At 45.1% G+C, this 14,413-nt stretch overlaps 1 protein-coding gene across 2 annotated transcripts in view; it reads left to right on the top strand.

The window, feature by feature from the left end:
* Nucleotides 1-14,413, top strand: part of Prorp (protein only RNase P catalytic subunit) — an 89,106-nt gene that overhangs the window by 68,530 nt on the left and 6,163 nt on the right. The gene's annotated exons all lie outside the window — the stretch shown is intronic.

Genomic DNA, 14,413 nt, shown 5'->3' with positions numbered 1-14,413 from the left:
CAGATCTCATTACAGATGGCTGTGAGCCACCTTGTGGTTGCTGGGAATTGAACTCAGAATCTCAGGAAGAGTAGCGAGTGCTCTTAACCTCTGAGCCATCTCTCCAGCCCCTCCAGGAGTTTTCTTAAGGGAAGAGATGCATGGGAAGTAAAATTGTTGACGTTTCCATGTTTTCAAAGGTCTTTACTTAATCCTCATACATGATAGTGTGGCTGAATAGAGAGCTATATTTTATATATATATANTAATTTTTTTCAGAATGTTGAAGACAATTTTTCAGACTTCCAATGTTGCTCTTTTAAGTTTTTATTTATTATGGGGGTTTTATTTATTTATTATTTATTTATTATTTATTATTGAGTATCGGCAGGAACGTGCCGTGGCGCACATGGAGCTCAGAGAATGAACGACTTTGGCCTAGTCCTCACCTGTGTGCTGAGGTCTGGGGTGGAACTGAGGTCGTCAGACCTGCTCGGCAGGCACCTCTACCCACTGAGCTTTCACACCACTCTTCCGTCATTGCTCTTAGAAGCATTCTCACGTCTAGCTTCCTTGTTGGATTTTCTTCTTTTCTTTTTGGTTTTTCAAGACATGGTTTCTGTGTAGCTCTGGCTGTCCTGGAACCTGCTCTGTAGACCAGGTCTTTGAACTCAGAGATTCACCTGCTTCTGCCTCCCAAGTGCTGGGATTAAAGACATGCACCTCCACCACCCAGCTGCTTGTTTTTGGGGTTTTGGTGGAGGGGGGTTGAGGGGCTCTAGTGTTTTTGTTTCGTTGGCTAACCGGTTAATTTGGTTTGGGAAGTTGTTTCAGTCCCGGAGATTGAACCAGGTGCCCTGTACATATTAAGCAAATCCTCTTACCACTGAGCTAAATCCCCCCTTCCCCTCCCCCTCTCTTTTAAGGATTTATTTTTTAATTTTGTGTATATGCATAGGTTTGTGCACATGAGTGCCAGGTGCCCAAGGCAGCCAAAGGAATTGGCTCCCCCTGGAGCCAGAGTTCCAGGCTGTTCTAAGCACCTAATCTAGTGCTGAGACCCAACCTCAGGCTCTGCAGGGGACTTGCTCTTAACCACCGAACGCTCTCTCCAGCCCCCACTCCCTGAGCCCAGCCTTCATTTTATTTTCCATTTGGAACAGGGTCTCACTAAGTTGCCCAGGCTGGCCTAGCACTCACTCCATAACCCAGACAGACCTGGATCTTACTATGCTCTTGCCTCAGTCTCCCCATTAGCTGAGATTTCAGGCTTCTGTCGCTCCTCCTATGACTTCTGATCTTTAATATGAGGTCAGCTTTATTCCCTCCGAAAGCTTTCAGAGTCTTCCCCTGCCTCCTCGACTGTAAAACTTTACATGGTGTGACCCATGTAATGTGTTTGCGGCCATTGAGTTGGCCAGGCAACAGATATCTTCATTCTGGAAGCTGTTTGTTTGGTGTTTGGTGGTTGGTTATTTTGTTGGTGTTGCCGTCTTTGGAATCCCTGCCCCTCTCCCCAGAACTCTTAGGCTTCTGCCCCCCATCTCAGCAGTAGTGGTATGGATTCTAGTTGTCCAGTTCTTCAGTAAGCTACATGCCTCCAGCCAGTCTCGCTTCTTTGCTTCTAGTTCTTGAGTCTTTTGAGGAATTGTTGGTCCTTAGCTTCCTTCCGGTCACATGTGCAAGGTAAGTGTGCCCCCCCCACTGTTCACCCGCTTTCCAGCTTCCAAAATTAAGTTGCCTTTGTCTCCTAAGTCTTTGTGGATTTGACATTTAAAAAAGTTTTTATTATAGTTTTAAGGGGATTTCAAGTAGGATTAAAATTGTATGTTTGCCTTCTTACCCTGAAATGTTATGTCCTCCTGCTCTTATTGGTATTGTCAGATTGACACCAAAGCACCCTAACCCCCGGCAAAATAACTGGTTAGGAGGTGGAGGGAGTGTAAGGAAGGAACCTGTCATTCATCTGGTTCTGGTTCCTGTCTCTCGCTGACTGCCACCAAGAAATTTGGACATAACAGACCAGACCTCCTACCAAAGAACTGCCCTTTTCTCCCTGGGAAGATCGAACAGTGAGGTCTTTAGAGAGGCCTAGAAACTGGGTTACGTCAACCTCTTGTGATTTATGTATAAGTGGGGATCCCTCTGATCTTAGCACTGCCAGAACTCACTTCTCCACACTGCACCCAACAAGTTCCTCTCCTAGCACAGACACAATTCTTTGATATCTCAGGGCTGGGGAGATGGCTCAGTGGTTATGAGCACTGACTGCTTTTCCAGAGGACCCAGTTCAATTCCCATCATCCACATGGTGCATCACAGCTGTCTATAACTCCAGCCTCAGGAGATCTGACACCTTCACTGGCCTCTGTGGGCACTGCACACCGATGGTGCACAGACGTACATGCAGGCAAAAACCCATACACACAAAATAGAAAGCAAGTATACCAGCACATGCTTAATCCAGTAGCCATGAAGCAGCTTCATATGTATGTATGTGTGTATGTATGTACGTATGTGTGTATGTGTATATATACTTAATCCAATCACCATCAAGCAGCTTCATATGTACGTATGTATGTGTGTGTATATACTGCTGAGGCACCTAAGGTCATTCTCTCCTAATGCTTCCATTCACTTCTGTTCAAGTGTGTCTTTCTTTCTTATCAATCAGTAAACTCACCAGCTTTGCTGCTCTGAAATTCCTGTCTGGTACACAATCAAGATCCCAGATGAATCTGAGCGGGGACTCCAGGAGGGACCCAGGCTGCAGAGGCTATGACATCGAGTGGCACTTCTTTGTTTTATTCTTTTGTTATTTGATTTTTTTTTCTTTTTATTATAAGAAGGAGTTTAGGCTATCTAAATTCCCTGGGTTGGACAGTATCTACAACAGTTAGCATTTATTGGGTAATTTTCTGTATGTTATGTATCTGCTTGCCTTATCTACAGTAGTGCTCATGGTAAAGAATTGTTGTTTCCATTTTACCAACACTGTGGTGTCAAAGGCACAAGGAGAAAATTGGCTTTCCCATTTGATGGAGTTTGTATGTCATGGGACCAGAATTTGGAAGCAGGCTGGTACCAGAGCTTGTGTCTTCATAACTATTGTGGTGTTATTGAACAGTAGATACAAGATGGAAATGTTACTTGCATGTGTCTGTCCCGTTTCACTTGCTGTATACGCCCTCCTGGTGGCAGTCAGCAGGAATAACAATTGGAGAAATTTGAGATAATTTTTATGTAGTCAGGTCTTGCATGGATTGCTTCGGAATAAGTTAGCTCAATATTCCTAAAATTGGCTTTCAGTATACAAAGCACCTACCCTCTCTTGCCTTGCAGAATGAAGGAGGCACAGATAACTTGTAGAGACTCCAGAAAGTCACAAAGAATAAGTATAAATACTCAGAGAAAGTCACACCATGAGTCAAGAACCAGATCTGTCCTCCAGACAACTCTGGGTCTCCTGGCTGGGGATCCACGCAGGCCGACAATTGGGTCATTTTCTGAAAGGCTAGACTGCTGTGTGGGAGCTAGTGGCACCCGAGCAGACAGCGGTGTGCAGGAAACACATCCCACACTGGACAGGATGTGCCCAAGGCAGGAATGACAATTCTCTTCCTCAATAGAATTGTTTCATTAGCTGGGGACAAGATGAGGTCATTGAAATCTCCCTAAAATACCAAAGACTGACAAATACAGGATATAGGATGAGTCTTAAGGCAGCAGGATCATTATGACGTCAGAATAAGGTAATAGAATACAATGTATATGCAGTCTCCCCAGGCGTTTAGAGCTTTTCAGAGTCAGTGGAGGAAGGACTCTGCCTCAGTTCCGTCCCCCCCTCCCATCTAACTGCCCCACCCAACATGCAGGCCTGTGGAGTTTGCACATAGCCACAGAAGGTTTCCCTCTTCCTGCTGGCCCCGGGTTCTGCTTCTCATCTTCCAATACTTCCGTTGTCATCCGGTGCTGATCTCTCTTCCATGGCGTATAAAATTTGAAAAGTTTCAACAAAACAGAATTATTAATCCCTTTAAAAAAAAAAAAGTCATCTTCCTGACTGCAGGAACCGACAGTCAGTGGTGGAACTGAGGCTGACACAGAATCAGCTGAGTAGCAAGCGAATAAATACGGGATAGGAAGCTCTGAGACCAGAAGCCTCAAGTCCCGATTTTAAAAGGCTTCCTGCACTTTTCTACGTGGTGGTATTTCCAACTGTGCACAGAAAAATGCCTACGACTACGGCAGTCACCGGGGAAGCAGAGCACTGTCTCAGGCGTTCTTTTCCCAAGACTTAGCTCAATAGAAACATGAGAAGACTCGAGCCAGGGCCATGCAAGGGGACCATCTACAGAAGGCAGTAGGCACACAGAAGCGAGTGGGACGCCCCCACACACTAGCATGTTACAACTTCCCTTGTCTTCTCTGCCATGAGCACTGTAAAGAGTGCAGAGCATCAAGTCCGGGCGCATTTGTGGCCTTGCGCTGATTTTCCTGTGTCCCTGAAATTCCTTGGTTTGTGAGAAATGGTTATCAAAATGAACAACTGCCCCTGAAAGATTCTATTTACTGTCATTCTCTCATCTGATTTGACTCCTTGAAATGTCCTGAAATCTACCCTGATTCGGGTAGAAACTGCCCCACCCAATCTGCCGCTGCCTAGTGCCGTCAGCTACCACCGTGGGGTTACTCTAGGAACCTCAGTTGTTTGTGGTGCTTTAAATGTCCCCTTTATAAATACTAAAACGTCCTCCCTAACAGTGGGCGCTATTTAAAGTTAGTTTACAGCCCAAGCTCTGAACCACAGCAGGTCACGGACTGCAGCCAAAAAAAGAAGAGGGGGTTGGGGAAAAAGGTCTGTCCTATACATGATTCCTTGGCCCTTAAACCCTCCACACCCAATCTCAGTTGTCACTAATAACAGCTCAGTCTACTTTTGGTGAGAATAGTTGCAACTTAACCCAGCTCTTTTTCTACCCCAGGTTCTATAAAGAAAGAGAAAACTTATGAGTTTAGGAATCTGAGCTTCCCACGATTCTTTCTCTCTCTCTTTCTCTCTGTTTTTCTTTCTTTCTTTTTTGAGGCAGGACAGTCCTGGCTGTCCTGGAACTCCCTGTGCAGACCAGGCTGGCCTTGAACTCACAAAGATCCCCCTGCCTCTACCTCCCTGGTGATGGGATTAAAGGCACCACTGCCTGGCACTTGCCATGATTCTTAAAGAGCTATTTACACGTCTTCATTTCACACGTGGAATGGCAGTGGCAGGAACTACTAGGGAATGTTACTAAATACATTGCCCAAGGGACACTGGGCCCAGGAAGGAAGGAAGGAAGGAAGGAAGGAAGGAAGGAAGGAAGGGAGGGAGGGAGGGAGGGAGGGAGGGAGGGAGGGAGGGAGGGAGGGAGGGAGGGAGGGAGGGAGGGAGGGAGGGAGGAAGGAAGGATGGAAGGAAGGAAAATACCCTTTCTCTACATTACCACGCAGGAACATTCTGAATAAATACGGTATTTCTTTTTACTTCCTCATTCTTAAATGAGGAAGCACCATTGATTGACTTCCTTCATAAATTGCTCTAAGAGGTAGTAAAAATTATGAAAGACTTTTATCTTTACATATGAAGAAATTTTATGTAAAGGATGTAACTTTACATTTTTGTTAATGATGACATGATTTTGTTTGTTTTATTTTTTGGTTTTTTTTTTTTTTTGAGACAGGGTTTCTCTGTGTAACAGCTCTGGCTATACTGGACTCCTCTGTAGAACAGACTGGTCTCGAACTCACAGAGGTCCTCCTGCCTCTGCCTTCTGAGTGCTGGGATTAAAGGTGTTCACCACCACCGCCCGGTGACATAAGTTTTTATGACACAAGACTAATGAAGGGAGAAGAGATGCATGAGTGGAAGGTACTTTATTCATTTTACAAATAAAGAGATCTCAGCAAATAAATAAGAAAGGAATTTGGAATTCCTGGGACCAGAACTCCAAACCACCGGTCACATGCAGATAGAAATTTGGGATCGTGTGCTTCGTTGCTCATATTAAATATTAAGGAGTGATCATGGCGACCGATGCTTCAGTTGTAATTCCCCCTGAAAGCACCTTTCAGCAGACAGTAGTGTGGAACCAGAAGCACACCGTCCTCGTGACCACTTTCCCCAATGCCCTGTGTTCTTGCCCAGGGAGGATGCCTGTGACCCATAGGCATTGCTGCCTTCTGACCACACCTGGGCTTTATCCGCTCCTGCTCTGTCTGGAGAGCTCTCTGGTCTCGGTTATCATCTCTGCAGTCATGAGAAGCACCTATGCCCAGACCACAGAGAAGGTCGCTCAGGAGGAAGGACCACTTTTGTACATGTACAGCACACACATTACCTTCGCTGATTCAATCCATCCCGATGCTCCCTCCATGTTAGAGCAAGAGGTGGCCTCTCCCTATCCCTAGATTCTTTCTCAGGAACCCTCTTCCAACAAGTTTGCCTGTTGTCTTCAGCGTCTGCCTTTGCTACCGGCTTTTTCTGAAAACTTATCCTCAATTTATCCTAAATTTTGTTTTTAAGGCGGTCTGTGTGTGTGGTGAGTGGGGGCCTGCCCACGTGTGTGTATGAGTTTTGAAGAGGCTACACCACCTGGTCTGAATGAAGAGCTGGACTGACTCTGTGCTAAGCAAAGCAGAGCTCTGCTTGTAGGACAGCTTTGTATAGTACACAAAGCAGTGGGGTATTCCTCCTTTAGAGCACCATCCACTCGGGTGGTGGGGCGTTCTTCCTCGCCTTTCCTTAAATCTGAATGTGCTGTGCTCAAAACTGAAAATAAAATAGAAGCAGTCTTACACAGGGTCAAGAGACGCAGTGGGCCTCTCCATATTGTCTGCTTTGGACAATCAGATTGGTCACAGGCGTTTGCAGGCGACATCTTGGTCCTCACATGGCGCCTCTGCAGCACAGACTCTTCCTGTTGACTTTCCTTCCTGCGTGCTCTCTCTCTCTCTCTCTCTCTCTCTCTCTCTCTCTCTCTCTCTCTGTGTTTGTGTGTGTGTGTCTTTGTCATCTCTCTCCTCTCCTGTATTTTCCAGTATTCCACAGGTCAGAGCCTCTACTTTCTTCCCTTTTAGGTCCTTATCCTGCTTCCTGACAGCGCACCTACTTTCTGATGGCTCCTCCCACTAGGGGGTCCTCATTTGATCCCAATCTAAAGTTTCTTATTGGCTGCCTACTAGATACCTCCTGCCCAGGAATATCAAAGGTTCCCCCTCTCAAGACCCTGCTTGGGCACCATCCGGTGGTCTAAGTCTGAATTTGTCCACTTCCAGTCAGTGACTGTCCAACTCTGCTTTGCCAGCTCCGAAGATACCCTTCTTTGTCTATGCTGCCGTTTGCCTCATCGTTCCCTGCCCGGGCTGCTGCAGAAGTCTCCATAAGCCCAATGCTGGTGCGGTCTTCTTAGAGCCTAGAGTCTTGACAGCGACAGTGGCGGTCCCTGTTTTAAATCCTTTCCCCTCCCCCCCCCCCCCCCCCCCCCCCCCCCATGGCTGTGACCTGGACATTCCTTCTCTCTCATTTTTGACCTTCTTGTCATCTTCCCGAAGCTCTGCTGAGCTGGATTTGACTTTTACTCGGTTTCCTAGAACTCAACACGGTCTTTTGAACATGCCACTCCTCGTCCTTGGAAAACCCCGCTCCTTGTCTGGGTAACTCATCTGGAGACTCGGCTGTGCTATCTATCACCTGCTCTGTGGAACTATCCCTGGCCGCCGCTCTCCTGGAGCGTGACTGAGTGGCCACCTCTACTCCCTCCCAGCAGTTACCACAGTGCGTTAGTCACTCAGCAGCCACGCCAGTAAGGTTAAGAGATAGATAACTGCCCTTAGATCTGCAGCCCCGACCCCGTTTGCCTGGGAACTTACTGAGAAGCTTTGATAATGCTGATGAACAAACCGGCCTTTCCGCCACCAAGACCATGCTTTGAAATAGACACACATGCAAACAGGCGTGCCATAACGTTAAATACTTGCATCCCAACTGGTCCCTAGGTCCAGCCACAGGGTTTTAGAAATCATATCAGGTTAGAGACTACTTCCTGATACCAGGGGATAAAATCAGCGGTACCGAATGTGGGAAATTCTGTAAGGACAGCCACATTTCCTTAACTGCAAGAGAAGAAAGAAGTCAGGCCTGGTTACACAGGCAAAGTCTGTAGCCAGCCACTCAAAGCCTAAGGCAGAAAGAACGCAGTTCGAGCCGAGGATAAATTTAAGGCCAGTCTAAGCAACTGGGACTCTGTCTGGAGTGTTTTTAAAAGAGCCGTAGGTATGTATCTCAATAGTACAGAACTTGCCTAGCATACATAAGAACTTAGGCTCAGACCATCCAGTTCTGGGGGCCTAAGGGAAGTCAGGGAGGACAGATATTAGAGAAGAAAGTTACCAAGCAACTGCATGTATGCACCTTTTTTTAATCCTAATTTTTATTTTGTTTTGAGGGCAGAGCCTTCAAACATAAGCTAGGCTAGTTTCAAACTCACCTTGTAGCACAGGATAGCCTCAAATCTGACATCCTCCTGTCTTAGTCTCCCAAGTGCTGCGATTACAGGCTGTGTCTCCACACCTTTTGAAATCTTTTTTTTTTTTTTTTTTCAAAACCAGGTAACTCAGACTAGCCTAGAACCCAAGGTCTTTCTGCATCTACTTACCAGTGCTGGGGTTACAAGTGTGTACCACATGCCTGGCTGAGTAGTGAGTATTATATGTGGAATGCTTATTGTTGTCTTGCTGAGGATCTGATGTAATTTTCTGCAGATATCAGATCCAAAAGGCTCTAGAGTTTTTGAAGATCTACAGTCCATACAACCCCAGGAAGTAGAAGAACCTGTAGAGAGGGAAGTAAAAGGAAGTTAAAAGAGGCCCGTAAGATGGCTCAGCGGGGAACGGCACACATGCACACACTCACGCATGCACTATACACTTTTTGTTGTTGTATCAAGACGGTTTTTCTGTGTAGCCCTGGCTGTCCTGGAACTTTGTAGACCAGGCTGACCTCCAACTCAGGGATCCTCCTTGCCTCTGTCTCCTGGGTGCTGGGATTAAAGGCATGCGCCGCTACCACCCAACTTAATAAAATTATTTTTAAAAAGGCATTAAAAGAACAAGGACAGGAACTACATTTGCTGTTTAGGGTGCTCAAATATTGTGACCTTCACCTCACCTCCACCGCTTTTCTCTTCCTGAACGCCCCCACTCACAGTTATTTCGAACACATGAAGCCCTGCCAGTTGTATTTTTGCCTACACTCAGAAGCTATTTTTGATCATTTTTATGCCAAGAGTAGGTAATATGATTTATGAATTTATTTTTTTAATCTAATATCCATTTATCCAGGAGGTAAAACAATCACGGTGGAAGCTGAACTAGGAGATACTTACACCCAATGCTGGCCTTCAATGTGTTCTCACACTTCTGGTGTTTCAGGTGGTTATGGACCTTGGTGAAATAGTAGGGATCACAGGAGGAAAAAACCCAAAATCAGAAGAAGTGAGTTCCTTTTAGTTAGTGTAAACTTTGGGTTATTTTGTTTTTAACGTACAGAATTGATAAAAACCTCAGCTCTACCAACTTCTGTGGATTTTCTTGGCTTGAGTTTTTGTTTGTTTGTTTGTTTGGTTAGTTGGTTAGTTGTATATTTTGTTGGTGATAGCGGTGGTGGTTTTGAGGCAGGGTCTCTCTATATAACTGTGGCTGGCCTGGAACTCACAGAGATCCACTTGCCTCTCTCTGCCTTCCGCTGTGAGCCACCACACCCAGCCCGTCTGGCCTTCTTAGCAATCATTCTGCTTACAGAGTGCATCAGGGTTCCACGGGTATCACACCTTCTACCAATCCTCTGACTCGGCTCTTTAGGAACCATCTGCCCAGAGAGAACAGGCATTTGTGTGCTTCTAGTGTCTGCACACTTGGCGTTTCTGCATTGATAGCGTCTTCAGCTTCAAGTCTGGGATAAAGAAGACAGAAACCCCAAGGCAGGCATAGTGGTTCAGGTATGTAATCCTAGCAACAGGGAGGTAGAAGCAGGAGTTCAAGGACAGCTTCAGCCTCATAGCAGGTTTGCAACTAACCTGCGCTACATGAGACCTTGTCTTTTTAAAATATGCATATTGTGTGTGCATGCGCACATATGAGTGCATACATGTGGAAGACAGAGGTATTGGATCCCCTCGATCTGGAGTTGCAGGTTGTGACCCACCTGACATAGGCGCTAGAACCCAGCTCAGGTCAGCAAGTGTTTTGAGCCGCCTTGCCATATAACCTCGCCAGTCCCTCGTGCTTTGTTTGTTTTTTATTTTATTTTATTTTATTTTATTTTATTTTATTTTCAAGACAGGGTTTCTCTGTAGCTTTGGTGCCTGTCTTGGAACTAGCTCTTATAGACCAGGCTGGCCTCAAACTCACAGAGATCCGCCTGCCTCTGCTCCCAAGTGCTGGAATTAAAGGCGTGCGTCACCACCACCCCAGCTTCATCTTCTTCTTCTTCTAAATTACCTTATTTTAGTAAATTTACAAAACAATGTGTTTCTTTTTGACATGTTTATACACGTCACTGTACTTTGCTCGCATTCTCCCCCACATCACCTCCCTTTTCACACCTCCCACTCCTTTTCTTCCTCGCGCGTGTGTGTACTATGTCCTTCCTCCCAGTTGTTGTAGGTTTTTGTCATATTGCCCCTCCCCTCACTAGCTGCTAGAATACAGCCTGTAGATAATGCTACACTCAGCTATGTATAGTAATTCATTACTGTATACAGCTACAACTCCAGTCCCCGGGCTGTTTGATGATTTCTTTTGATTATGAGACAAGGTCTGTCTGTGTAGCCCAGCCTGAGCTGGAACTGGCAATACTCATGCCTCGGTTCTTGAGTACTTGGATTACAGGCATTCACCTACTGTGGAATCTTAATTTAAGATGTGTTCCATTCATTTCTGCTGTGGGATATTTGTCTAATGATGCGAAGATGTGCTGCATTAGTTTAACTCTGTAAAGATGGGTTACGTTGCCTGCCTAAAACACCTGATTGTTCTGATGAAGAGCTGAATGGCCGATAGCTAGGCAGGAGAGAGAAACAGACGGTTCTGGCAGGCAGAGAGAATAAATAGAAGAGAGAAGAAGAAGGAGCAAGAAAAAGAGGGGGGGGTGCCAGGGGTCAGCCACACAGCCAGCTACAGAGTAAGAAGAAAAGGGAGGTGTCTAGAATAGAGAAAGGTAAAAGCCCTGAGGCAAAAGGTAGATGGAATAATTTAAGAAAATTTAGCTAGAAATAAGCCAAGCTAAGGCCGGACATTCATAAGTAAAAATAAGTCTGTGTATTTATTTATTTGGGAGCTGGGTGGTGGGTTCCCTAAGAGTAAAGAGGGGAAAAAAATTATATGCACCATCACACCTGACTCTGTTTTATTTTTGATCAAACATACAATTAAGTTAAGTTTTCTTCTTCTTTGCTGTTCTGAGTATGCCCGTGACTTTGAGCCAGCCCACTAGGTCCAGCTTGCAATTTATTGCAGAAGCTTTTCACAGCCAGACTGTCTAAGTTTTCAGTTACTTAATGCTACCCAGTCATTTTAAAAAAAAAAAAATCTGTCTTTTATTCTCTTGTTTTCAAATAAATTTTGATTAGTGGTCTCTCCACCACAAGATGGTGCCCCAGAGTAGTTGAAGCTATGGTTTTTCTCTTCTTCCTTATTAATTTCTACCTTAGTGAACTTGGGCTGTTCATCTGAGTCAGGGCATGTCTGTGAAAACTCGGTTGTGTTTTTCTTTAGACCAGGTTTCCTAGCTGCATGGGAAGTTGAAAAACTAGAATCAAGCAGTGTGGGCTTCTGCTGTTGGTTGTGGTGCTGAGTACTCAAAGACGGGGTTCGTGGTGTCCGCAGGTGTCCCACCACAAAAGCCAGCAGGGCCCCGTGTCAGGACTGAGACAGGCTGTCCCTGTCTTGATCAGACTGGCTGGCCTGGAATGTGACAGCCTCCTGCCTCGGTGTCTGAAATGCTGGGGATTATGGGTATGCAGCACCATTCTTGGCTTCAACGTGTGCTTTAGCTTTTTAAACATATTTTTTGTAATAACTTTATGGTAGTTCTTATGCAAGCTTTTAAAGTAGTTGTCATTCCTATTCATGGGTCCAATTTCCACTTTGAATCTATGTTTATAGAAAATAATCTGTAATTTAAGCATAGTTTTAAAGAAATGGAGGACCCCAGAGATGCCTCCTGCACCTAATAACCCGAGGTCAGTCCCTGGAACTCACATGGTGGAGAAGAGAATCACTTCTTGCAAGTTGTCCTCTGATCTTTGCTCGCTCTCTCTCTCTCTCTCTCTCTCTCTCTCTCACACACACACACACACACACACACACACACTCACGGAATAAGTATATTCTGAAAGAAAAGCACTTTTACTGTCTTTTGAGATATCTGAATTCCTGAGTCATAAGGTTTTGTTTGTGTTCCTCCCTACTGTTATTGTTTGTTTTGTGATATCACAACAGGTCTTTCTGTATCGCCCAAGCTGGCCTGAAACCTACATAGTCCATTCTGGACTTGAACTGCCTTGGTCTGCTGAGCACTGGGACGACAGGCATGGACTGGCCTGCCTGGTTCCCAATGTGGAGTGTGTTCTTCAGCTAATCAAAACATGTTTACTAACCATCACGTGTGTACACAGTCAGAACTGTTATCTTCCTAGGCTTGATAGGCAAGTAAGACCAAGTATTGTTAATGTCTCACTAAAACAGTTTGTCTTTAATTTTTTGTACACGGTGATAATCCCCGTATGCTTTCCACATGGAGAAAGCTAAGAAATAACTATTGAGTAAGCACAGAAGTCACTACCATAATTTTGAAACAAAAAAAATTGTATTTAAAGGATTTTTATTATTATTACTCGTCAGGGATTTGCCACAGCTGACATGTGGAAATCAGAAGACAGCTTTGCGGGACTGGTCCTCTCCCTCCACCCTTATGTGGGATCCGGGATTGAGCGCCAGACTTGATGGTGAACACGTTACCCTCTGAGTCATCCTGGTAGCCCACAGAAGGCTACATTTTACCAGTTAAAATCTTTCAGTTAGGATCTCCACTCCAGTTCTGGCTTTCTTCTTTTCTTGTTTGTTAACTCAGTCAGTGGACAAGTGTCCATTTGTTTTTATTCTGGAACTGGGAGTTAGGGGGCAATGAAACCAACTACTTTAAAATCACATTGCAGTGGAGCGGGGTGAGCAGAAATGCAGGGTAAGCATCAGATACACAGCTTAGACAGTGTTGGAACTGCCGCAGTCCAGGGAGCTTTGGTGCTGTGTAGAAACAGCGCCCCAAACACCCTTTCCGGTCTTGTTATGTTTGGGAGTTTTGTTTTAGACAGGATCTTGCCCTGTAGCCCAGGCTGACCTCAAACTGGTGATCGTCCTGTCTCAGACTCTAGAGTGTTGGGATTATAGGCAGGTGCTACCATACTCAGCTAAACCCCACCTCAGTGATCCCAGCTCAATCCCCAGAACCCACATAATAGTAGGGGAGGACCAACCCCACAAAGTTGAACTCTGACCTCCACACATGTACTGTGGCAAATCCCCCACCCCTAATAATAAGAAGAATTCTTTTTAAAATTGTTAAAAATAATTCCGGGCAGTGGTGGCAGACGCCTTTAATCCCAGCACTCAGGAGTCAGAGGCTGGCAAATCTCTGAGTTTGAGAATAGCCTGGTCTACAGAGTGTGTTTCAGGACAACCAAGGCTACACAGAGAAACCTGTCTTAAAAACCCAAAACAAACCAATTTTAAAATATATATACGGCTATAGATGGAGACTGCTTGTTTCCTGCTGCCCAGACCCAAAATAGTCACACGGAAACTATATTCATTGCCACACTGCTTGACCTATTAGTTTAAGCTTCTTATTAACTAACTCTTACATCTTAAATGAACCCATTTCTATTATTTTGTATTTTACCACAAGTCTCCTCCTGGTTTACTGGTAAGGTTCCAGGGCATGTCTGTCTCCTTCGGCCACTACATTTCCCTGACTCTGCCTTCTTTTCTCCTCTATCTCTGCTTGAAATTCCCACCTTGCTCTATTCTGCATTGCAATAGGCCCAAAGCAGATTCTTTATTAACCAATGGTAATAAAACATATTCACAGCATACAGAAGAGAATCCCACATTGCATGGCTTTTTCTTTCTTTCTTTCTTTCTTTCTTTCTTTCTTTCTTTCTTTTTTTTTTTTTTTTTGCTTGCTCACTTCAAAATTGTGTTAGTGACTTTTGAATCCCGTCACTATCTCAGGGAGCTAAGAGGGTTCAGTTTAAAAACAGCTTCATTAGTCTGCCTTTAGACACCCACACCTGGAACCAGGTAGCCTGAGACCTGGGCAGGGGCTAAGCATCCATTTATA

Source organism: Alexandromys fortis, unplaced genomic scaffold (assembly GCF_014885135.2).
Source record: "Alexandromys fortis isolate MF-2015 unplaced genomic scaffold, M_Fortis_MF-2015_v1.1 scaffold_35, whole genome shotgun sequence".
NCBI classification, from domain to species: domain Eukaryota; kingdom Metazoa; phylum Chordata; class Mammalia; order Rodentia; family Cricetidae; genus Alexandromys; species Alexandromys fortis.
This window is presented reverse-complemented; position numbering and strand designations above follow the sequence as displayed.